Source organism: Macaca nemestrina, chromosome 18 (assembly GCF_043159975.1).
Source record: "Macaca nemestrina isolate mMacNem1 chromosome 18, mMacNem.hap1, whole genome shotgun sequence".
Taxonomy (NCBI): Eukaryota; Metazoa; Chordata; class Mammalia; order Primates; family Cercopithecidae; genus Macaca; species Macaca nemestrina.
The window spans coordinates 12,656,878-12,679,617 of NC_092142.1; the positions used below are offsets into that span (position 1 = coordinate 12,656,878).

General features: G+C 45.6%; 1 protein-coding gene, 1 long non-coding RNA gene and 1 other non-coding gene across 9 annotated transcripts in view; 1 reads left to right on the top strand and 2 right to left on the bottom strand.

Moving 5' to 3' along the window:
• Positions 1 to 22,740, top strand: part of LOC105467916 (sorting nexin 29) — a 590,024-nt gene that overhangs the window by 294,304 nt on the left and 272,980 nt on the right. The window lies entirely within an intron of this gene.
• LOC139359730 (uncharacterized) lies at positions 6,299 to 21,538 on the bottom strand. Of its 2 annotated transcripts, none has more exons than XR_011616098.1 (3): positions 21,405 to 21,538; positions 21,179 to 21,298; positions 6,299 to 6,427 (listed from the first exon to the last, which is right to left on the bottom strand). It is a non-coding gene; the product is annotated as an uncharacterized lncRNA (long non-coding RNA). The 2 variants fall into 2 exon arrangements; XR_011616097.1 differs by lacking the exon at positions 6,299 to 6,427 and adding an exon at positions 20,138 to 20,270.
• On the bottom strand, positions 16,367 to 16,493 carry LOC112424295 (small nucleolar RNA ACA64). Its single transcript, XR_003015025.2, has one exon. It is a non-coding gene; the product is annotated as a small nucleolar RNA ACA64 (small nucleolar RNA).

Genomic DNA, 22,740 nt, shown 5'->3' on the forward strand with positions numbered 1-22,740 from the left:
CCTCAAAAGAAAAAACAAAACAAAAAACCAAAACACTTTGGAATAAAGTTGTACAAGTAACTGAAGAACTGCTTCCTTAGAAGACAGTAAGCCTAGATGCTTTCATGGTGATTTCTAGGAAACTCTTCAAGGTAATACACAAAGAGCCCTTTGCTATTTATATTTCCTGAGAGGGTTTTTATACATCTCTATCTTGGTTCAGGTATGCATTACCATGATATAAAAAAATCCTGACAAAGATATCATAAAAAAGAACACTATCAAATAGAATCATCTGTGTATGAGATGTACAAAAATTCTAGAAAGTCATTACTCAAATTCAGTCACATATTAAAAGAACAGTGCACGTAAAACAGGGTTTATTTAGGATTGCAAGGATGGCTGCATGCTAGAAATTCATCCATGTAAATCATCTCATTAGTGGCCTCAAAGAGGAAAACCAGATATTTATCTTGGTAGGTAATGAAAAATCATTTTATAACTTTGTTGATACCTGATAAACAATATTCTTCATAAATGAGGAATAAAGGTAATTCTTGGATATGATAAAGAGGTTTTTCAGAAACCATCGATTATTACCATATTCGATGGTAAAGTTGAGAAGCTATGTTTTTGATGAGCTGTGTGTACATGTTGTAATGGTCCCTTGGTGGTAGTATTATAAGCAATGTGTGTATGTACATACATACACATGTTAACTATACAAGCATACTTTTGGTTGTTTCTAAATCTTCTACAGTGAGTTTTATTTTGGTAATCAGGAAAACACTCACTCATTTTTGTGGAGACATGCGTGAGCTTCGGTGGGTTTCAGAAGCCCAGGGCCTTGGAGGGGGTCCCCCTAAGTTCATTGCTGGTTCAGGCTGCCATTGTTACCATCTGTTTTGTCTGGTCTCTAAATTGACTCTAAAGAAGGAAGGTGACTTTAGAAACATCTTGCATTCTAACTCAAGTGAGCGCAAGGGAAGGCAAGCTGAGGCCTTAACACACAGGCTGGTGGGGATGACTCAAAAGCCAGGCTGGGGAGGCCTGGGGACAGGGCACTCCTGTGTGGTCTCTGCTCACCACTGTGCCCTTCCTTGGGAGCTCCCTCAGTGGGGCCGTGAGACTCAGACTTGGCTGGTGGCAATGCCAGGGTTCTGGGCCGCGAGTCTATGCCTGGAAGGCCCAAGTGGAGAGGGAAACAGGGCCCCAATCTCAGGATTGGGACGACTTGTGTATTTGTTTCCCCCAGTGGACTCCGAGCCCCTGGAAGGCGGGACCGTGTCTTTGTCAGCTCTGTACGTTCCACAGCCACTTATTGGCAAATGGTAGATGCCGCATAACCCTTGAATTTTTAAATTCTCCCTAGGATGGGGATGTCTGGATTTACTGAATGAAAGAAGGCCTGATGAGCTTAGAGAGGGTGAAAGGTTCTTAGAATGAAAGTGCAGGGTGAAAGGTTCTGTTCCTCTGGGGAACAAGGGTGCTATGGTGAGGACTCCGTCAGACCAGTGCAGCTCAGCAAGGGCGCCTGCTTCGTAGGGTCCACAAAGGCATTGAGTGCTGGGTCCAGGCACCACTCTCCATGGAGATTCTCTACCTGTGGGGCTGCTGGGCAGCGTGTAGGGTGGGGTGGGGTGGGGTGGGGGTGCAAGAAGACGGTGATTGGGTGTTTGACCCTGTGAGCCAAGTGCCACTAGTTCATTCGTGGGCCGGGTGGTTGGATGATTTATTTCAGTGTTTATCAGATGCCTGCTTTCTGCATCAGCAACAGCAAGAACAGAGGCTGAATACAAGGAAGCATTGGCAGGAACTGAAAGGAGACTGACAGGTCGGGAGCAGAGTGGAGGAGGGGAGAAAGGTGGTACTGTGGCTGTGTCCTGGCTGTGTCGTCACCTGCTTGGCTTTGACCGTGTGAAAGTCTCATCCCCTGCTGTGCTGACCTCAGCTGGGATGTGTGGAGAGGATCGGGTCATGTGAGGAGTTACTGCAGGGTTCACCTGCCTGGCTGTTCCAGCCAGCTGTGAGAGGGTGAGTGTAGAACTACCAAACGGGAGGGCTCAAGGTTCAGGCATGAAGGCGTGAAGACCTAAAGTCAATGCCATAAAGCCCTCTTTAAATGGGCTGATCTCAAACGCCTGACTTCAGCTGATCCATCTGCCTTGGCCTCCTAAAGTGCTGGGATTACAGGTGTGAGCCACTGCATCCGGCCCACAGTTAAGTCTTAACTAGAGCTCAGAGCATCCTGGTGGAAATTAGATTAGATAGCTAATTAGAAATTAGTTTAGATAGCTAATAAGAGCACATGGGTTTTGTAGAGGAGGCACACTTTCCTCTGGCCCTCAGTGTTAGCAGGAAGCATAGCTTGGAGCCTAGGGAGGCCACTGGGTAATAGATGGTGCCAACACAGTTCACGCACACCCATTGAGCGCCTTCTCAGTGTCCAGTCCTTAGCTTCCTTTCTCCTCCCTTTGTGACTTTTCCTAGCCTGGGAGCAGCAGTGTTGATGGTTGTAGGAGATGAGCCAAGGAAGTTGTGAGGTTGAGACAGACATCCCTGAAATGGCATTCACTACCCTAGATGGAGCTTTTTTTTTTTTTTTTTTTTTTGTGGAGACAGAGTCTCCCTCTGTTGCCAGGCTGGAGTGCAGAGGCGTGATCTTAGCTCGCTGCAACCTCCGCCTCCTGGGTTCAAGCGATTCTCCTGCCTCAGCCTCCTGAGTAGCTGGGACTACGGGCGTGCGTCACCATGCCCAGCTAATTTTTGTATTTGTAGTAGAGATGGGGGTTTCACCATGTTGGTCAGAATGGTCTCAATCTCTTGACCTCATGATCCACCAACCTCAGCCTCCCAAAGTACTGGGATTACAGGCGTGAGCCACTTGCAGAGCGACTTCTTGTGGATGAGGCAGACGTGCCTGTTCTGATAGCCAGGACACAGGATTGAAGTGCAGAGGTGGGGTTATACCCACAGACCTGGAGCCGTGTCTTTGACAGCAGCTCTGCAGAGGTTGGCACCTAACCACAGCTTCTTTAGATAATTCCTCCCTGCTTCTTAGAGACTGTTAGTGATGCTCAGAATTTCTTCTGTAAACTTCCCCATCCTTCTTGAAATTCTAAGACATCAGAAGAGAAACAATTGTTCTCACCAAGGTTTTGAAGATAAAATATATTGAACACATCCAAGATAGATCTCTTCTGAATCTCTTGCTTCTTTACCTCTTTTAAGTACATTTCCTTTGGTTTGGACTCATCTTCAGAGATGTTCTATTGTTGCCTTCACAACAATGTGACATGTTGGCGACATTTGGACTTTGGGCCTCCATCACTCTGTCGCTGCCTTCTGCAGCCTGGTGACTTGGAAAGCACATGTATCGCGTGTCAGACTGAGTTCAGATTTGCCACTTACTGCCGTATGTTCCTGGGCACAGCCCCTAACCTCTCTAAGCCTCACGTTCTCCATTAGTGAAATGCAGCCAGTCATAGCTGCAAGTGGGTTTGTTTTGGGAATGGCACATAAAGAACCCAGCTGAGTGCCTGCAGTATACAGGAGGTGTCTCTGTGCTTCCTCTTCTCCCCTCTGTCCTGACTTCCTTTGGAGGGCTTCCTCTCCACCATAGCATGCTGTCTGGGTGGGACGGTACATCCAAGTGCTTTGCCCTGGGTTTGGTTCAGGGCCGGGCACATGACCTGAGCTAGGCCAATGGGGGTTTAACTCTGAGGGTATATAAGAATGCAGCAATGCTTGGGAGGCCATTTATTCAATAGCAATTAACAATAGGCATTTATTCAATAGACTACTAGCAATGAGTCTGATAAGACTCTAGTTATTTCCTGTGTTGAACCTGTCAGAATTGCTCTGGTTTCAGTTCCTTTTTCTTTTTTTTTTTTTTTCTTCTCTTGAGACAGAGTCTCATTCTGTCACCCAGGCTGGAGTGCAATGGCACAATCTCAGCTCACTGCGACCTCTGCCTCTTAGGTTCAAGCAATTCTCCTGCTTCAGCCTCCCAAGTAGCTGAGATTATAGATGCGTGCCACCGCACTCGGCTAATTTTTTTTTTTTTTTTTTTTAACAGAGATGGGTTTTCACCATCTTGGCCAGGCTGGTCTCAAACTCCTGACCTCAGGTGATCTACCCGCCTCGGCCTCCCACAGTGATGGGATGGATTATAGGTGTGAGCCACTGTGCCTGGCCCCAGTTACTTTTCTGAGCCCGATTTCCACTTTTCTGCCTGTTTATAGTGAATTCTATTTTAGTTTAGGTTAGAATCTGGTGTTTTGTTTTTTTGTTTGTTTCTTGTTTTGTTTTGTTTTGTTTTTTGCTTTTACAGGACCTTGGGAGCAGTTACACTGCCAGTGCTTGCCTCATAAATTGGCACCAATGGGTTCCAACACTTTTGATGTGTCCAGGGGTCATTTTTATATAAGAGCAGCATGGGGTTTTCAATAAAATACTGGATTTTTGTATAAGGACTTTTGCTTTTGCTTACCAGCGGCGCCCTCACTTACATAAAGCTTTGTATCCATATGTAATCAATAGATGCCGTTTCCCTTCAGTTCTCCTTCCGCTCACTGTTTACCAGGGCTTAGCTCCCTCATGCTGCCTTCAGGCTCTCCCAGGTCTTGCTTGCTGGCAGTGTTTTCTAGCTGTTTGCCCCACTTGTGTATCTTCTGCTTCAATATTGCCGGTCCATCCTCTGCAAACAGAACTTTACTTCCTTCCATATGGCAGGGCTCGGCTAGCTATGGATTGATTTTTAAAATTATAAGACACTTATCATTTACTGTCTGAGTATAGTTAATCCCTGAATTTTTCTCATGGGTAAAATAATGGTGTATTAGCAACATTTGTTCTCATTATAATGGCAGAGTTGCTATTAATGGAAAAGTAAGCTTAAACATCAAGCTGGTAAAAAATAAACTCATAATCACATGCTGTAGATAACTGTGAATGTGATCATCATTTTAATAAACTGTAAACATTCCGGAAGCAGCCAGCACCTTGGGAGCAGTTACACCACCAGTGCTTGCCTCATAAATTGGCACCAATGGGTTCCAACACTTTTGACGTGTCCAGGAGTCATTTTTATATAAGAGCAGCATGGGCTTTTCAATAAAATACTGGATTCTGTATCAGGACTCAGGATAAAAAACTCTGAGCTGAGATCTACATTAAACTGATACTCAAAATGAAAGATATGATGTGACTTTTTTTTTTTTTTTTTTTTTAATGGAGTCTCACTCTGTTGCCCAGGCTGGAGTACAGTGGTATACGATCTCGGCTCACTGCAACCTCTGCCTCCCTGGTTCAAGCGATTCTCCTGCTTCCCGCTCCGTAGTAGCTGGGATTACAGGCATGCGCTACCATGCTCAGCTAATTTTTGTATTTTTAGTAGAGACAGGGTTTCACCAAATTGGCCAGGCTGGTCTCAAACTCCTGACCTCAAGTGATCTGCCCACCTCAGCCTCCCAAAGTGCTGGGATTACAGGTGTGAGCCACCATGCCTGTTCTGTTTTTTTTGGTTTTGTTTTGTTTTGTTTTAAATCACATGAAACTGAGTGGATTGAGACCAGGCTCTTACCTCATATAGTTTGATTACCAAGCAAAACTGAGTGTTTAAGTGCCTCCTGTGTATCAGTGAAAAAGGGTAAGAAGTTATAGTTTCTAGCAGGATAGGTGTAATTCCCACTAAAGTGTGAATGACTAACAGGGCTAAACTTCCAAGGAGTTCTTAAAATCTTTTTATTACGTAAAAGTTGAAATATACACAGATATAAATGAGTGTAATGAGCTTCTATGTATCCATCACCTGGCTGTAGCTGTTAGTAACTCCTGGCCAATCTTGCTTCATCTGTATCTTGTCCCACCCCTCAAACCTCAGTCTCTCATGGTATTTTGAAGAAAATTCCAGATTCCATATTATTGCATTCCTATTTCAGAATCTATCTTTAAAAGATAAGAGCTCTTTTAAAAGCCCCACATTACTGCAATACCATAGTCACACTTTAAAAAGCCTGTTAAAGAAGGGTCATGCTAGTCCCAGTGATTCTCAGGTTGGAGTGTCAGGGAGAGGAGCTTCTTTAAGAAGGTCTTTCAGGGGGCCCCTGGCTCACTCTTTCTCATCCCCAGCTTCCTGAACAAGGAACTGGAGCATCTCATTTACGCAGGATGGCTAAGCTTGGAGCTTTTCTGCCTCTTGGATGTGCCCTTTGCTTGGCTGTCTGCCTTGACTTCAGTTAACAACACACACAGTCAGGTCAGCAGCACAGCTGCACAGGCCCTGGGAAAGTGAGGGATTTGAGGACGAGTAGGTGTGACCCAGGCTGCGGGCTTCACCAGCGCATGGATTTCCAGCCTCCAGTGTGGTCTCCTTTACAAATGGACTCCTTCCCTAACGAAGGTCTCTCCAGGAGGAGGAGGCGGGCTGTATCTCACACAGGTGTCTCTGTTTTTTTTAAAATAGCATATATGTTTTACTGGTAAAGAATAGGCGAAAGAGCATAAAGAACTTCCATATACTCATCACCCTACTTCAATAGTTATCAACTCTTGGCCAGTCTTGTTTCATCCACTTACCCTCCTGTTTCCCCAGCATCACGTAGTGTTTGGAAGGAAATCTGAAACACAACGTTGATTTCGCCCCTAAGTAGTTAGGAATATATTGGTAGTAAACTATAAGGGCTCTCTTTTTAAAACAGAAAAAACTCTGTAGGATCATTATCACACCAAAAGTTGGCGGTAATTCTTTGGTATTATCAAATATCTGGTGAGTGTTCACATTTGCAGTTTAAACAGATGTTTGAGTCAGGATCCTAGTAAGGGCCCTACCTCACGATTGGTGACGGATCTCTTGAGTCTCTTTTAATCTGTGTGTTCTGTCACCTGTGTCTCCCTACCTCTCCCTTTCTTCCTTACCTGTCATCTATTAGTTGAAGAACCTGGGTTGTTGATCCTGGAGAATTTCTCCCACCAGTGCTTTATGAGGGTCTATTACGTGTGTGGTACTCGGTGGCCTGTTGGGTTTTTCATGACATTTTATGAAAAGCAGCTATAGATATTGATGTTACAGCCTAGGCAATGTAGTGAGACCCTGTACTTACAAAACAATGTTTTTTTTAACTAGCCGGGCACAGCAGCGTGCCTGTGGTCCCAACCACTCAGGAGGTTGAGGCAGGAAGACTGCTTGAGCCCAGAAGGTCAAGGCTGCAGTGAGTTATTGAAGGAGGAGGTGGGACTTGACTCCAGAGGTGGGACTCAGACACTGGACCAAACTGACTGCTAGCTAAAACAGGGCTGGGTGGAAGCAGCTTTCCATCAGACATGCCCGTGGGTACCATGTCAGTTTATCATCGTCATGGCAACATCCAGGAGTTACCGCCCCTTTCCATGGCAGTGACCCAAAAGTTAATACTTCCTTTCTAGAAATTTCTGCATAAACGACCCCTTAATCTACACGTAATTAAAAGTAGGTACAAATGTGACTGCACAACTGCCCTGAGCTGCCGCCTTCTGTCTACGGGTCACCCTGCTCTGCAGGAGCAGTCCCGGAGCTGTCACTCCACTGGAGCTGTGACACCACTGCTTCAATAAAGCTGTTTTCTTCTATCTCCAGCTTGCCCTTGAATACTTTCCCGGGCACAACCAAGAACCCTTGCAGGCTAAGCCCTTCTTTGGGAGCTCATCAGTCCTGCATCACTATGATGGCGCCACTGTACTCCAGCCTAGGTGACAGAGCGAGACGTCTCCAAAACAAACAAACAGAAAAAGATAATGAAGGTAATAGCAGTGAGGGCAAATTGAGGGGCTACTCTATTTTTAGGCACTGTGTTAATTGCATTACATGGACTGTCTGATTCGTTGTTCTCTACATACCTACAGATGAGGAAGCCAAGACTTGGAAGGGCTAAGTCACCTGCCCGAGGTCACAGGGCTAGCATGGGTAGAAGCAAGATTTGACCCCCTGACTGACCCCAGAGTTGGTACTCTTCCCATCGCCCTCTGTGGCCTTCTCTGTACCTGACTAGAAACAGGAATCCGGCCTGCCTTGCCTGCTAGCTCTAACTTTTAGTTCTAAGCAGAGCCAGGAAAATGAACTCAGTGACAAACATGCTGGCTATTAGCTTGTCAAGAACTAGGGAACGATGGAAGAGATGAGGAGGGAGAATGGAAACAGATTCTAGCTGGTGACACGGTTTCTGATGTGAGCACTTACTGGGTAAACAGCCGTGCGTGCTGCCTTGGATGGCAGGCCCCTTCTGATGCCCCTTGTGCCCACTGGATGTCCCCATCTGTTCCTGTGTGCTGGGGCTATCTGCCTGTGTATCGGGAGGAGAAGGGTCCGCTATTGGCACTGTCTTCTTCTCAATGGCTCTCCCTTCTTCCCTCTTCTCCCTTGGCCTCTCAGTTACCTGTTTGCGTTTGCCTGGGGCGTGTTCAGGTGCAGGTCACAGCCGTGCCTCTGTGCAAGCATGCTTGCGCCTCCAGCTTTGTAGTGTCTATCTTTGCCGATCTTTTGATTTCTCTCATAGAACCTTGGACACCTTGTTTCCCATTTCATGGCGAGGTCACCACCCTCTCCGGTGGCAGCGCCGGGCCCTGATCTTTGCTGTGTCTCCACCCCGTGTGTTCCGTTTCGCTTCCATTTCTGCTGAAGCCTCATTTCCGGTTGTGCCTCTGATCTGGAAGTCTGGAGTACTTGCGAATGAACAGATGAACTTCCTTAGAGAAACACTTGGAAAATGATCCAATACTCCTTTTTTGGACGATAGATAAAAATACTTGTAATTATAGTGGCTGGTTTTCAGCTTTTCAGACCCACACTATTTTGGGCCTGTTTTATATTTGCCTTCCTCTTTGAGGCGGGAAGTGGCTTCAGGAAGCCAGAAGGAGTCCTATGGCCTTGATGGAAGCGAGTAAAAGAGATGTAGTCCTGTCAAGGTTGGGCTCAGAGTTCAGAATACACCCGGTGAAGGGACAGGGCTGTCCTGAATGCTGCATGAGCTCAGCCTGCTGGCAACATCAAGGGCTCATCACTGGCAGTGTGGAGCTGGAGAAACTAGGGGTGCGGGGAGAGTGAAAAACGCTGAGACAGGGAGGAGGGAGGGACTTGTGGCATTTAATGCATGTAAATGGACAATGACAAACTACTCCGGACCCAGTCTGCTTGGTCCATTTCTTTTTCTGCTTAAAACTTGCCATTGGCTCACTTTCGCCCTTAGGTTCCTGTAAAAGTAACATGTACACATGTTAAAGTAAGCCTTTTTGCTATGCTCTTACCTTCCTGCTCTGAGCATGTTTTCCTTTCTCAAATGCACGTGTTCTCACTGCAGACCTTTACACAGGCAGATATAAGGTCCCACTTGGAACCCTGTTCTTTTTTCATGAACCCTCTCCTGTCCGTTTTCCCTGGCTGACTTCTGAGCTTTCAAATCTCACCCTGGAAGCCTTCTCGAATCACCCCACTGCACTCCTGAAGACTGGGTTCAGTTTGCCCCGGGTGTCCTGCACATCCTTTGTGTCACCTCTCCTAATCCTGCTAGTACGGTGTCGTGAATGTGCCCCACTTAACTGTGTTCATCCTTCATGACCTCTGGTACCTGGTTGATGCTTGTATCGTTGAATAAATAGTTTTTTTGGTTGCAGAATAAAAAAGCTTGGCTCAGGCTGTCCTTGACAAAGACTGTGTTATTTATCAAGGTCTGTCTCATTTTTCTTTTTGTATACACACAGGACAGATGCATTTCCTAGTCTCCTTTATGGGTAGCTTGGGACTGTGTGACTAGTTTTGGCCAATGGGTTGAAAGTAGAGGTGATGAGTGTTATCCTAGACTGAGGCATAGGAGAGTGGGGATGAGTTTTCTTGGTTCTTGCTCCCCTGCCATGGTGATTCTGGAAGCCGTGTGTTCCATGATGCATAGCTAGAAAATGACAGTAGCCTGGATTCCTGAGTCACTGCTTGGAGGAGAGTTGCTCTGTTGTGTTGCCGGATCCACTACAGACTTTGTAAGAGCAAGAATTGACCGGTATCTATTCAGCTTGTTATTACCACTGAGTCGAGCCTGTCGTGGTAATCTCGAGGAAGGGAATCCCTTGGCCCAAGGAAAAGTCTGGCTTTAGCTGTGGCAAATGCTTGATACTTAAGCTGTGTTACCAGGCTCCTGTTTCTCTCTCTTTAGTGTGCTTTCCTCTTCCCTTTCTGGGTTGACATCATTTTTGGTAGGTGTATTAGTCCATTGTCATGGTGCTGATAAAGACATACCTAAGCCCGGGAAGAAAAAGAGGCTTAATGGATTCACAATTCCACATGGCTGGGGAGACCTCACAATCATGGCAGAAGGCAAGGAAGAGCAAGTTGTGTCTAACATGGATGGTGGCAGGCAAAGAGAGAGAGCTTGTGCAGGGGAACTCCCCCTTATAAAACCATCAGATCTCATGAGACTTATTCACTGTCTTGAGGACAGCACGGGAAAGACCTGCCCCCATCATTCCGTTACCTCCCACTGGGTCCCTCCCACGACACGTGGGAATTGTGGGAGCTACAGTTCAAGGTGAGATTTGGGTGGGGACACAGGCAAACCCTATCAATGGGTTTTCCTCCTCAGGGTCACACATGACTGTGATCACCCCTGGGCACACAGTTTTTCTTCCAGGTTCACATTTATAGGAAAAAGCAAGAGTCTGTCTCCATTCCTGTCAAAAAGCTTACATTTACTCTGTAGAGTCAACTTAGGTTCCATTCTCTCTTTTCAGCCGATCACAGGATCTGGCTGGTGCTAAGACAGGGAAGAGCTCCATTGAGACATGGAGAAGGGAGGTTGGGGAGAGGGATGGATCCCAGATGAAAGCTGGGACTGTTGTTAGGGGAAGCGGATGCCGTGGTGGCAGAAAACCAAGGTTCACTTCAGTGCTCAGTGCGTGAATGAATGGATGAAGTGAGTGAGGGCCAGATCAGTGGATAGATTGAAGAATCAGCCCTCTCCCTCGCCTTGGGGGGCTCACAGCCTACTAGCCGAGTTAGTGCCATAAAACAGTAATTTTTAGCAGCAAGCAGTGAATCAGTGAATCAAAAGAAGATGGAAATTGGTGCTGTCAGATCTGCTGGTCGAGGGGTTGTGGTTTGGTGTGTATTGGAGAAGATAGCGCAGAAATGTTCGTTTTGAAGCTGGGCTTTGCAGGTAGAATAGGACTTTGCCAGCGAGACAGGGTGGGGAAGGGCAGTCCAGATGGCAGGAACAGCAGGTGCGAAGGTTTGGCCACCTGGGCGTGTCAGGTGGCAACTGACTGATAGACCGTAGAGTGAGACAGAGGCAAGACGCCTCCGTAGTTCCTTTTTTAGCACTGTTTGTCATTCCTACTAGAGAGTCTTTTAGGTTTCAGATGCTACAATTAATGTTTCTTTTTCTGAAAGTGGTAGGATTGGAAAGTTCTCCCTTTCCTCTGTCTTGATTCTCCCTATCATAGGTGCATGTGGAGAGCTGCACCTTCCTCCCATGGCCGCTCTTGGCCTTTGGATAGGAATTTCCTCCTAAGTCCCAGCCAGTCATTTCAGACCCGTTCCGGAAGGTAGCGTTTTGTCAGGTCGGTGGTGCAGAGAGGCTTTTGTTTCTTAAAGGTGCTCTACTAGTTGATTGTCAGGGGCACTGCCAGAGGACTTTCAGCGTGAATGACTTGTAGCAGTTTGGCTTGGAAGACATCTTGTAAAAAGCGTTGCCTCCAGGTGCCCTGTCATTTTAGAAACATCTCCCCATATGTAATAGGGAGACTTAGGACTTTGCTTCTAATAGTGTGATATTCTTGTGTGTTTTATTTGAAGGATCTAAAATCTTCTGTCCCCTCCTTGTTCTCTTCCACTGCGAGGCTGATACAAGGCACAGTGGCTCTAGTGTTAGTTAAGCTTATAAGGATCAGAGGTTTTACTAACCTTGTTTAAACACTTATGTAAGAATTGTTGCTAACGTCCAGCTAAGCAACTTTCTTATGTAGAATAAATAGAAATTTTCACTAGTGTAGTTCACTCTTATTAATGAATGAATAATGAATAGACAAATTATTTAAATCCAAATTAATATAATTGACACCATTTAATAAGCACATACTATGTGTCAAACACTGGACGGGGGCATCATATACATCTTTTTATTATTATACATATATTTTCAAAGAAATGGGGTCTTGCTATGTTGACCAGGCCGATCTTGAACTCCTGGCCTCAAATGATCCTCCCACCTTGGCCTCCCAAAGTGCTGGGGTTACAGGTGTGAGCCACCATGCCTGGCCCCATTATATGCATCATGTCATTTAATATTCACGACAGCCCTGCAAGGTAGGCGGTGGTGGATACTGAGGCTCAGAAGGGTTGAGTAGAATATCCCAAGTCGCATAGTCAGCAAGTGGCAGAGCTGACATTTGGACCCAGTTCTGATAACAGCGGTGACTGCTTTCCTGCTGTTCAGACAGTGTGTTCGTTTCTGAAGATTAGTCGGCCCGAGGTAGAGGTTAAGCTCATCGTTTCTGTTTCCTGACACATTTTATGACTGTCTTCTGGTTGAAGACTTTTCTAAAGCCTGAAAGAGACTTGAAATTGGACTTGGAACGACTTTGAGGTTTTGTAGCTTCTCCTGATTCATTACAGCACGAATTAACTAAATGAATTATTTAGCTCAGCTAATAGGGTGATTTGATCCAATAGCTTGGTAGAAAGAACATATTGAACGTTTTTATTTAATGCACTTTGGGGGCATATTTGAATGGATTAAAAAAATAAAGTACAAAGAATCCTTTTTATCAATTAATTTTGAGCCATTCTGTTCTTTTGGACAGCTGCAGATATCTTTCTCCGTGATTGTTAAAATCCTTATCAGGCTGGCAAGCTTGCATTCATTCAGTGCTTACACAGTGCCAGACATATTCCTAAGCACTTTATTGATCTCATGTGATCCTTATAACCACTCTTTGTGGTGGTATTACTCTCTTCCCCACTCTACAGAGGAGGAAACTGAAGTGTGGTGAGCTTACTGATGGTCAGGGTCACGTAGGTGCTCAGGTTCCAGACCTGAAGCTCACAGCCACTCTCTGGGGAGAACTTTGAATCCAAACACCAGGAGATGACGATCTGTCCCCACTCTTGGTCAGAATGTGAGAATCGAAATCGAAATCCTGGCTCTAGGCGCATGCCTGGGCCCTGTCACCTGACCTCTGTGAGCCTCAGATGTCTGCATCTGTGGTCTGGGAGTCATCGTTTCCAATGTGTAGCATTTATAGATCAAGCAGGGAATTGTATACATGGCCGCCCGTCACTCCTCATCTCTCAGGTGGGGTGCCTGCTGTGGTGGGGAACCCTCTTGTCTCATTTACCTGTTTTGGGGACAGACATTGTCACTCTCAGTGGAACAGCCCTCAACGCTGTCATGCACAGGGTCGCTGGAAATCTCCCATTCCTCCCTCCTCCGATGGATTGAGAATGGCCTGGCATGCTTACTCAGGGAGAATGAGTCTTCTTGGTTTCTAAAGACTCACCCCGTCTACTCCCAGGCCTGGGAATTCCACAGTCACCTGCCTCCTTCCGCTGTCTGTCTGCAGCGTTCTGGGCTGCTGTGGGCTCATGCTGCCGCCATCTCACGGCTGCCGCCATCTCACGGCTGCCGCCATCTCACGGCTGCCGCCATCTCACGGCTGCCGCCATCTCACGGCTGCCGCCATCTCACGGCTGCCGCCATCTCACGGCTGCCGCCATCTCACGGCTGCCGCCATCTCACGGCTGCCGCCTCCCTGCCCTTTGTCTATGCTCAGTGGGGAACACAGTTCGTCTCTGGGTAGGTTCAGGTCATTTCAGTCACAGCCCAGACCTGTCTATGTCCCCAGCCTGGCTCCCTGCCTCCCTACTGGCTGACTGTCACTTGGCTGAGGGCTAGAACTGCCCTGGACCTCTCTGGGCCTTTGTGTCCAGGCGTAACGCAGCTGGAGCCCCAGGGAAGAGATGACTACCCCTTCCTGTATTAGCCTGTTTTCATGCTGCTGATAAAGACATATCCAAGACTGGGTAATTTATTTAAAAAAAAAAAGGCTTAATGGATTCACAGTTTCACATGACTGGGGAGGCCTCACAATCATGGCCGAAGGTGAAAGGCACGTCTTACATGGCATCAGGCAAAGACAGAATGAGAACCAAGTGAAAGGGGTTTCCCCCTATAAAACCATCAGATTTTGTGAAACTTATTCTCTACCATGAGAACATTATGGGGTAAACTGCCCCAATGAGTCAATTATCCCCATGGGTTCCTCCCACAACACATGAGAATTATGGGAGCTATAGGTCAAGATGAGATTTCGGTGGGGACACAGCCAAACGATGTCACTTCCCATGTCCTTGCTTCTCCACTTCTACTTGTCCCAGGGTTGACTTTCCTAGGATGACAGGCAGTGGGGTCACTGGTTCCCTTTAAGGATATGCACACACCCCACCATGGGACAGTGAAGCCAGCCTTCCAGGAGAAGTTGCCAGAATCCCTGAACATTCCTTCTCTTCCTACCAGCCCAAGAACTTTTGCTTGCCAAGTCGCCCACCGCTTTCTTAGTTTTGTTTTTGAGAAAACAACTCTCACAACTTCCTTCGTGGCTAATTTTTTCCCATCAGTATCCTGCTTTTTCTGCAGCTTCCGTTGACGAAGGTACATTTTACCTCTGGAACCGGTGGAGCAGAGAGCTGAATATACCCTGTTTCCTCGGGCTTCCTCGGAGTGACTCACAGGTTCCATTTTCAGTACCGAAAACTCAGCTTTGCCAGGGCAAACTCTCAGCAACTCTTTTACAGTGACAAGTACTTTAGAAAAGTTTCAATTCACTTATTTCTCTGGGTCACACAGGCAACTCTCTGCCCTGTTTTGAGCAAAGACTATTTCTTTAGCAAAGGATATTGAAATTGGGTTCTTTCTTTTCCCCCCACTCCCTTTAAGTAGTTTTTTTTTTTTTTTTTAATCCATTTTTAAGGTAGAGAAGGGAGATGAGTCTTATAAAAACTTGAAAACTGTCTTTCGACAAAGACCAACTTCTGTGCACCAGCGCTTTCATCTCCAGGTGCCCGAGATTAACGTTTCCAAAAACGAATCTTTTAAACTCAGTTCTTCTCCTCAAAATGAAATATGTTCTATGGTAACAACCCAATTCCTACTATGTAATATGTAGAAATCATTTTCACTTTGTGAAGAAAACTAGATTTAAATGCTAAAATATTATCTTTTTGTCTTCCTGAAAAAATTTTCTTCCTTTGGTGGTAAAAAGCTTTTAAAATTAATGGAAAATTGTCCCCTTCCTGTGCTCTGGCTTGGGAGGAGAGCGAGATATCAGATCTCAGTTTCTCTGTAAGTATCATAATGACTGCCTTCCCGGTGTTAGAGGTTTGAACTGCTATGATGGCGTGTATTTTAAAGCAAAGTGGTGGTCAATTTTGATGAAAAGTGATAAAATCGAGTGGATAAAATTGGCTTTCAGCAATTAGAATGCTCTGCACCTGTAACTTTGTGCCCATGGCCCTTACATATGTAGGGGGAAGAAAGAAATTTCCTACAATTTTTTTTTGACATATCAGAATTATAACAATTTGTTTTTCATATAGCACTTCACATTTCTTGATCATTCCTAGGCCAGCAGGCTTTTTTTCTATAAAGGGATAAATAGTAAAATCTTTCGGTGTTGTGGGCCATGTGATCCCCTGCCATCGAAGCGGTGAAACAGCCCAAGACAATCTGTAAACATGGTTGAGTGCCAATAAAACTTTATTTACCAAAACAGGCAGGGGGCCAGCAGGTCACATTGTGCCAATCCCTAATGCAGGTACTTCTCCTACTTAATGATGGTGGTGATGCTGACAGGGGTGATTATGCCATTAGTGTCAGCTGCTGTTTTGAGTGCCTGTCATGGGCCAGACAGTAGATATATTTACTGCTCATAAATACTTTAATGAAGGGTAAACATGGGTAATGAAGGGTAAACATGGCTATCACCACTTAACAAAGGACAAAAGTGAGGCCCAGCTAGGTCAGGTGACTTGCTCTATGCCAGGGTTCTGAACCCCAACACTATTGACATTTTGGGCCACAGAATCCTTTGTCATGGGGGCCGTCCTGTGTGTAGTAGGATGTTTCATGGCACGCCTGGCTGCTGCCCACTGGATGCTGGTGGCACCCCCTTCCCCCCAACTGTGATAATTACAAATGTCTCCAGATGTGGCCACATGTCTCTGGGCTCAAAATCCCTGCTGGTTGAGAATCACTCCTCTAGGACATACCACTTTTTTTCCCCTGCTATGGAGGGAAGACAGGGTTAGGGGTCGGAGGCTGGAGACAAAGGCAGACGGCACCAGCAGCGGCACTGGGGTGGAGGCCACAGCATCCGTTGGGGCCTGGGTTTCACCGCCACACACGGGGCAGTGTGTGGTGAGCTGAGGCCCTGGAGGCTCTGGGCATTGAATCTCGCCTGCAGCCATGGCCAAAGCCTGGGAGTGATTTTCAACCAATGCCAGTAGGATGTACCACTTCTCAGTGTCAAAATCTGGGCTGGAAAAATGGTCTTTATGATTTTTTTTTGTTGTTTATTGGTTTTGTTTTGTTCTACACAGAAATAATGACCTCCCCCAAGCCAAAGCTCTTTTCCTTGATGTGTGTATTCACTGCTCTCCTCCTCTGCATCCCTGGCTTCCTTCCCTTATCCTGGCCTCTCCTACTTGAAACTTGCTAAGAGAAATCTGAGGTGTCCTCAGCACCCCCTGTTGTGTGATAAAGATCACAGAGTTAAAAAATGATAACTGTGGGTGTTGATGGATGTGTTCATTTGATTGCATTAGTCATTACACAGTGTACACATACCTCATCTCTTTGTATATCTCGAATGTATTCAATTTTTATTTGTCAATCGTACCTCAGTAAAGCTGGGGGAAAATGTGAGCTGTGGAATATCGTTGACTGGCTTCCAAGTCTGGCTCCACCTGTGTTTCACTGAACAACTGTGGAAATCTTCCCAACTTTGCTGAACCTTACTTTTCACCTCCAGAAAGTAGAATAATAAGAGCACTTATGGGCCAGGTGCAGTGGCTCATGTCTGTAGTCCCAGCGCTTTAGGAGGCCCAGGTGGGCAGATCACTTGAGACCAGGAGTTCAAGACCAGCCTGGCCAACATGGCAAAAGCCTGTCTCTACTAAAAATACAAAAAAATAGCTTGGTGTGATGGTGCACGTGTGTGATTCTGGCTACTTGGGAGGCTGAGGCAGGAGAATTGCTTGAACCCAGGAATTGGAGGTTGCAGTGAACCATGATTGTGCCACTGCACTCCAGCCTGGGCTACAGAGCGAGACTCTGTTTCAGAAAGAAAAGAAATAATAGTACTTCTGTCATGGCATAATTGATGTGGAATGATGAATTCAAAGTGAACGCTCAGTGAATAACTGGTAACATGATGATGACAGTGACAATAATGATAACACAGATAAGTTCCTTAGACTCCTCGTCCCCTGGGTGGTTTTCTGCATGTTTATTACCTTCTTCAAGGTTTCATACTTTGCAGAATCCTGAACAAGCCTGTGCAGATTATACCTTTCCTTGCAATGAACAAGTCTATGATCATGAGAAAGTTATTAACCTCTCTGAGCCTCAGTTTTCTCATCTGTAAAATGAGAATGGTAATAGTTCCTACCTCCTAGTGTTACTGTGAAGAATAAGTTAACATGCATCTAACATTTAGAAGAATTTCTGGCCCTTGGTAAGGGCAATATATATGCATGTTGTGTGTTTCTAGATTTTCCTGACAATTAGAAGAGATGGAAAATATTCTCTTACTTTTCTCTCTAGAATAGACCAGGCATCCTCTGCTGCCTCCCATGTCTGGGAGGACCCTTGCTGCCTCTCACCGGCCAAGGATGGTTGGGTGTGGATGTCCCCAAGGGCCCAGGGGTGACGATGTGGGTATAGTGACAACAGTCACAGTTGCTTTCACATGTGGCATGATTCCCATGTGCCTGGCGATATTTCCTGTTGTTAGCTACATTAACCTCATCATAATGCAATGAGGAAGCCAGGGGAACCAAGGCTTTGATTATTTTATTTATCTATTTACATAATAATGAGTTGGTTCCTTTCTCTCCTCCAGAGAGGACCAATGAGTCTTTAAAAAAAAAAAAAAAAAAAAATAGGGCCAGGCATGGTGGCTCACGCCTGTAATCCCAGCACTTTGAGAGGTCGAGGTGGGTGAACCACTTGAGGTCAGAAGTTCAAGACTAACCTGGCCAATATGGCGAGACCCAGTCTCTACTAAAAATACAAAAGTTAGCTAGGTATGGTGGCACCTGCCTGTAGTCCCAGCTACAGGCATGAAGGCTGAGGCAGAAGAATCGCTGGAACCTGGGAGGTGGAGCTTGCAGTGAGCCAAGATCATGCTACTACACTTCAGTCTGGGTGACAGAGCGAGAATCTGTCTCAAAAAAAAAAAAAAAAAAAAAGCATTACAAATTTACGTATTTAAACCTATTTGATGTTTTCCAGTTCATCATAGTAATTTTTTTTGTGATATTCAAATTGTCCTATCTTCTGCCCATGGACGGTGTTTAGTTTGATTCCTGAATCCTCAGGAGTAGTTTTTGCCATCACACTGGACATCAAAGCAAGGAAGCCGAGGTGTTCTAGGCCCTTCTTGTACTTCATGCCCCAGACTTGGAAACACCTGTTCCTCCAGGGGTTCCTGGCTTCTTGACTGGGAAAAGGGATTTAATTTTTTTTTTTTTTTCTTTGAGACGGAGTCTCACTCTGTTGTCCAGGCAGGAGTGCAGTGACACGATCTTGGCTCACTGCAAGCTCCGCCTCCCGGGTTCACGCCATTCTCCCACCTGAACCTCCCGAGTAGCTGGGACTACAGGCGCCCACCACCTTGCCCGGCTAATTTTTCGTATTTTTTAGTAGAGACGGGGTTTCACCAGGTTAGCCAGGATGGTCTCGATCTCCTGACCTCGTGATCCTCCCATCTTGGCCTCCCACAGTGCTGGGATGACAGGGTGAGCCCCCGCGCCCGGCGGGAAAAGGTGTTTGTACAGCATCATCTAGTTGGTGGGGCTTGTTGCTGCTGGGTTGGTTATCGTTTCTAGGCCTTTTCAGTGTTCAGAGCTAGAAAATCTTTCCCTTTCTTCTTCCCCACCTGCGTCTTCCCTCCCTTTCCCCTACCCCATCCCTTCTTTTTTAGTAGACTATATATTATGATCCATATAGATATTTCTAATTCAAATTTTGAATTATGGATTTTTTTTTCTTTTACTTACCTACCTTGATTTAATATTTGTATCCCTTTTCTTACACTAGAAATATCTTAATGGCATAAGTAAAATTTCTTTTTTTTTTTTTTTTTTTTTGAGATGGAGTCTTGCTCTGTCACCCAGGCTGGGGTGCAGTGGCGCCATCTTGGCTCACTGAAACCTCCACCTCCCTGGTTTAAGCGATTCTCGTGTCTCAGCCTCCTGAGTAGCTGGGACCACAGGTGCATGCTACCATGCCTGGCTAATGTTTTGTATTTTAAGTAGAGGCAGGGCTTTACCATGTTGGCCAGGCTGGTCTTGAACTCCTGACCTCAGGTGATCTGCCTGCCTTGGCCTCCCAAAGTGCTGAGGTTACACGTGTGAGCCACTGCAACTGGCTGGAATAAATACAATTGCTTAGGAGGTTTTGCTAATCTGGTAGCTGAGTAATGTAATCTCCATGTAGTTTTAATTTGCATTTCTCTAACATGAATGAAAAGAACCCTTTCTTGCCTCCCATCTTCCACCACTTTTTCCAACCAAGGCAGAGTTGATCACGTTTTCTTTCATGTACCCATGATGCCTTGGAGACAGTGCTCTGATAGCATCGATCATCAGTGATCAGCTTGGTGGTTTCTCGAAGCTGTATATTTTACTCTGTGTATTTTACTCTCTTTTCGTCTTCCACTGTTTGGCATTGTGTTTTACCTTAGTGTTTATGAACGACTTAATAGTTTTGACAGTTTTTACTAGATCTGTTAACCTCAATCCCTTTTTAATTCCTATGTAACTGCTTTTCCCCAGCAGAGCAGCTAAAAAAAGAATGAGAGAGAGAATAGCAACACAAGAAAAACAAGCTGTTGAGAAAAAACAGATGTATGCTTGTAATGCTGACTTCTCTTTGAGTTCCAGACACACGTTGCTCCAGCGGCCTTCATGACATCTCCATGGATTGTCTGAAGCAGGGTTTCCCAAACTCGGTCTTGATGACATGGACTGCGTAGCTCTTTGCTGTGGGAGGCTGTCCCGTGCGTTGCAGGGTGTTTAGTGACATCTCCCCACTAGCCTTACCTACTGGTGACATCTCCCTATCCCAGTTGTGATAACCAAAAATGTCTCTCGACATTCCCTACTCTGCCCTTGGAAGCAAAAATACCCTCCTTTGAGGACCACTGGTTTAAAGGCGTCTCACGCCGAATGAGGCCAGTGCAGAACTCGGTTTTTCCTCCTGACTTGCTCGTCTGCGGTTTTCTCCATCTTCCTAAATGGCACCACGTTCCATTCAGCTAGCTAATCAAGTTAAACAGCCTGAGTCATCCTTGATTTCTCTCTTTCCCTCACTGTCTACATCTAGTCACTCAATGAGTTATATAGTTCCTTCTAAAATATCTCATAAAGCCAGCCATTGCTTTCTATCTGCGTTACTACCGCGAGTCTAACCTGCCATTTTCTCTTGCCGGGAGTACTACGTGTCGACTCCTTCCTGGACTCTGGAAGCTGATTCCAAATCCGCAGACACTCTGGTGTGCACCCACATCTCCTGCCTCACCTGTCAGCACACTCTTCATTCTACTCTCCAGCCCCGTCAGCCTGCCTCTAGGAAGGGCCAGGGTCACTTCGCCCTCCAGGCCCATGTGTTTCCCGTATTCCCTCTCCCCCAAATCTCCAGATGGTTGGCTTCTTGTCCTCCTGGTCTCCATTCAGTGTCACCGCGTCAGTGAGACCTTCCCTGGCAGTCCAGTCTGACCCGACTGTGCCTTCCATCTGGCTAATCCATCGTATTGCCCAGTTTTATTTTCTTGATTGAAATATCAGGATCCCCAGTCTTCTAGTTGACATCCCCAGTCTTCTAGTTTACATCGTGTTGGCTCTTTATGGTCCATCTCCCCTCTAGAATGTAACTTCCAGGAAGGTAGAGATCAAGCTTACCTTGCTTCCCTTTGAATCCTGACTCGGAGGATGGACTCTGCATAAGACAGGCACTAAGAGACTGCGGCATGAACATTCTAGTGTTTATCTGAGAGGACTCTAGTCATGATTTACCTTGCCCTATGGACAGAGAAAGAAAGATTTTAGTCCTTCTCAGAGTCGAAGCTCTTTTACAGGCATCATCCCGAATAACACTCGATAGTCACACTATCACTTTCCTCTTTACCTAACATTGCGGCTGCTGGTCATCCTCCCTTGTACCATGTTTAAAGAATATTGATCCTGAAGCTAAATTTCAGTTATATACAAAAGAAAGATAATTTACTTAGAATCTGGTTCTGTCTCAATTCACAATGCAGGAAATGAACCAGTGCCTATGGTCCTTTCTGTATTGGAATCTAGAATGTGTGTGTGACCCAGTGATGTAACACAGAGATGGGAAAACCTCTTTTGTAAAGGGCCAGAGAGTGGACATGTTGGGATTTGTGGGTGGGGCATACATCATAACTCTTCAACGCCATCGAAGTGGTATGGAAACAGCTGAATGTAAGCAAATGGCCGCGGCCACGTTCCGTCAAACTTTGTGAAACTATTTCCAAAAAATAAAAATCACTTTCTACAGTTACAGCAGGCACACTTTTATGTTGTTTGCACTGATGCGGTAATTTTCTGTTTATTGTTATCGATTGTGTTATCTACTGTCTTAGTGTGTTCAGGCTATTTTAACAAAATACCATAAACCGAGAAGCTTAGAAACAACAGAAATGTATTTCTCGCAGTTCTGAAGGCCAAGGTCCAGGCAGCTGTGGGATCTGGTGAGGGCCCACTTTGGGGTTCATAGAGGGTACGTTCTTGCCACGTCCTCACATTGCGGACAGACAAGGGGTCTCTCTGGGGCCTTTTTTATAAGGGCACAAATCCCATTTGTGAGGGCTCTGCCCTCATGACCTAAGCGCCTCCCAAAGGTCCTGCTCTTCTAATACATTACCTTGGGGGTTAGAATCTCAATGTGCTTTTGAGGGAACACAAACATTCAGACAGTAGTTTCTCCTGTTCTGTCACTCTGGAAACTTCAGGCTACATAACACCTTTTATAAAAAGCCGTGGAGTGCCTTGGGGCCACATTGTTAGGGAGAATGCATTTTAAAAGAAATCTCACCAGTACATATTTTCTAAAAGCACTTCTAGTTTAAGAGGATCCATCTTAGCTCTTTAGAAACCTCTGGGCTTGTGTTAGTGAGGACAAGCCCAAGCTCGTCACCATTCAGTTTTGTTTTAAAGATAATTTTCAAGAAACGATGTTTATAAACACCTGCCAAAAGGTCATGTGATCTGTCAACGTGGGACTCTTTTGTTCTTGAAACAAGCTAGATAAAAGGCAGAAACAAATGCAGCCTGAACCATTTTACTGCTCAGAGAATCTTCTTTTGCAATTTACCATGAAGCTGTCCGCCTGTTGCAGGCTATAGGCTGGCAGCCGATAGAGGTATGGAGTTGGTCCACATAGTTGCTTTTGTTTTTTTTAAAAAATTTTAATTATTTTGACTAGTATTAAAATACAG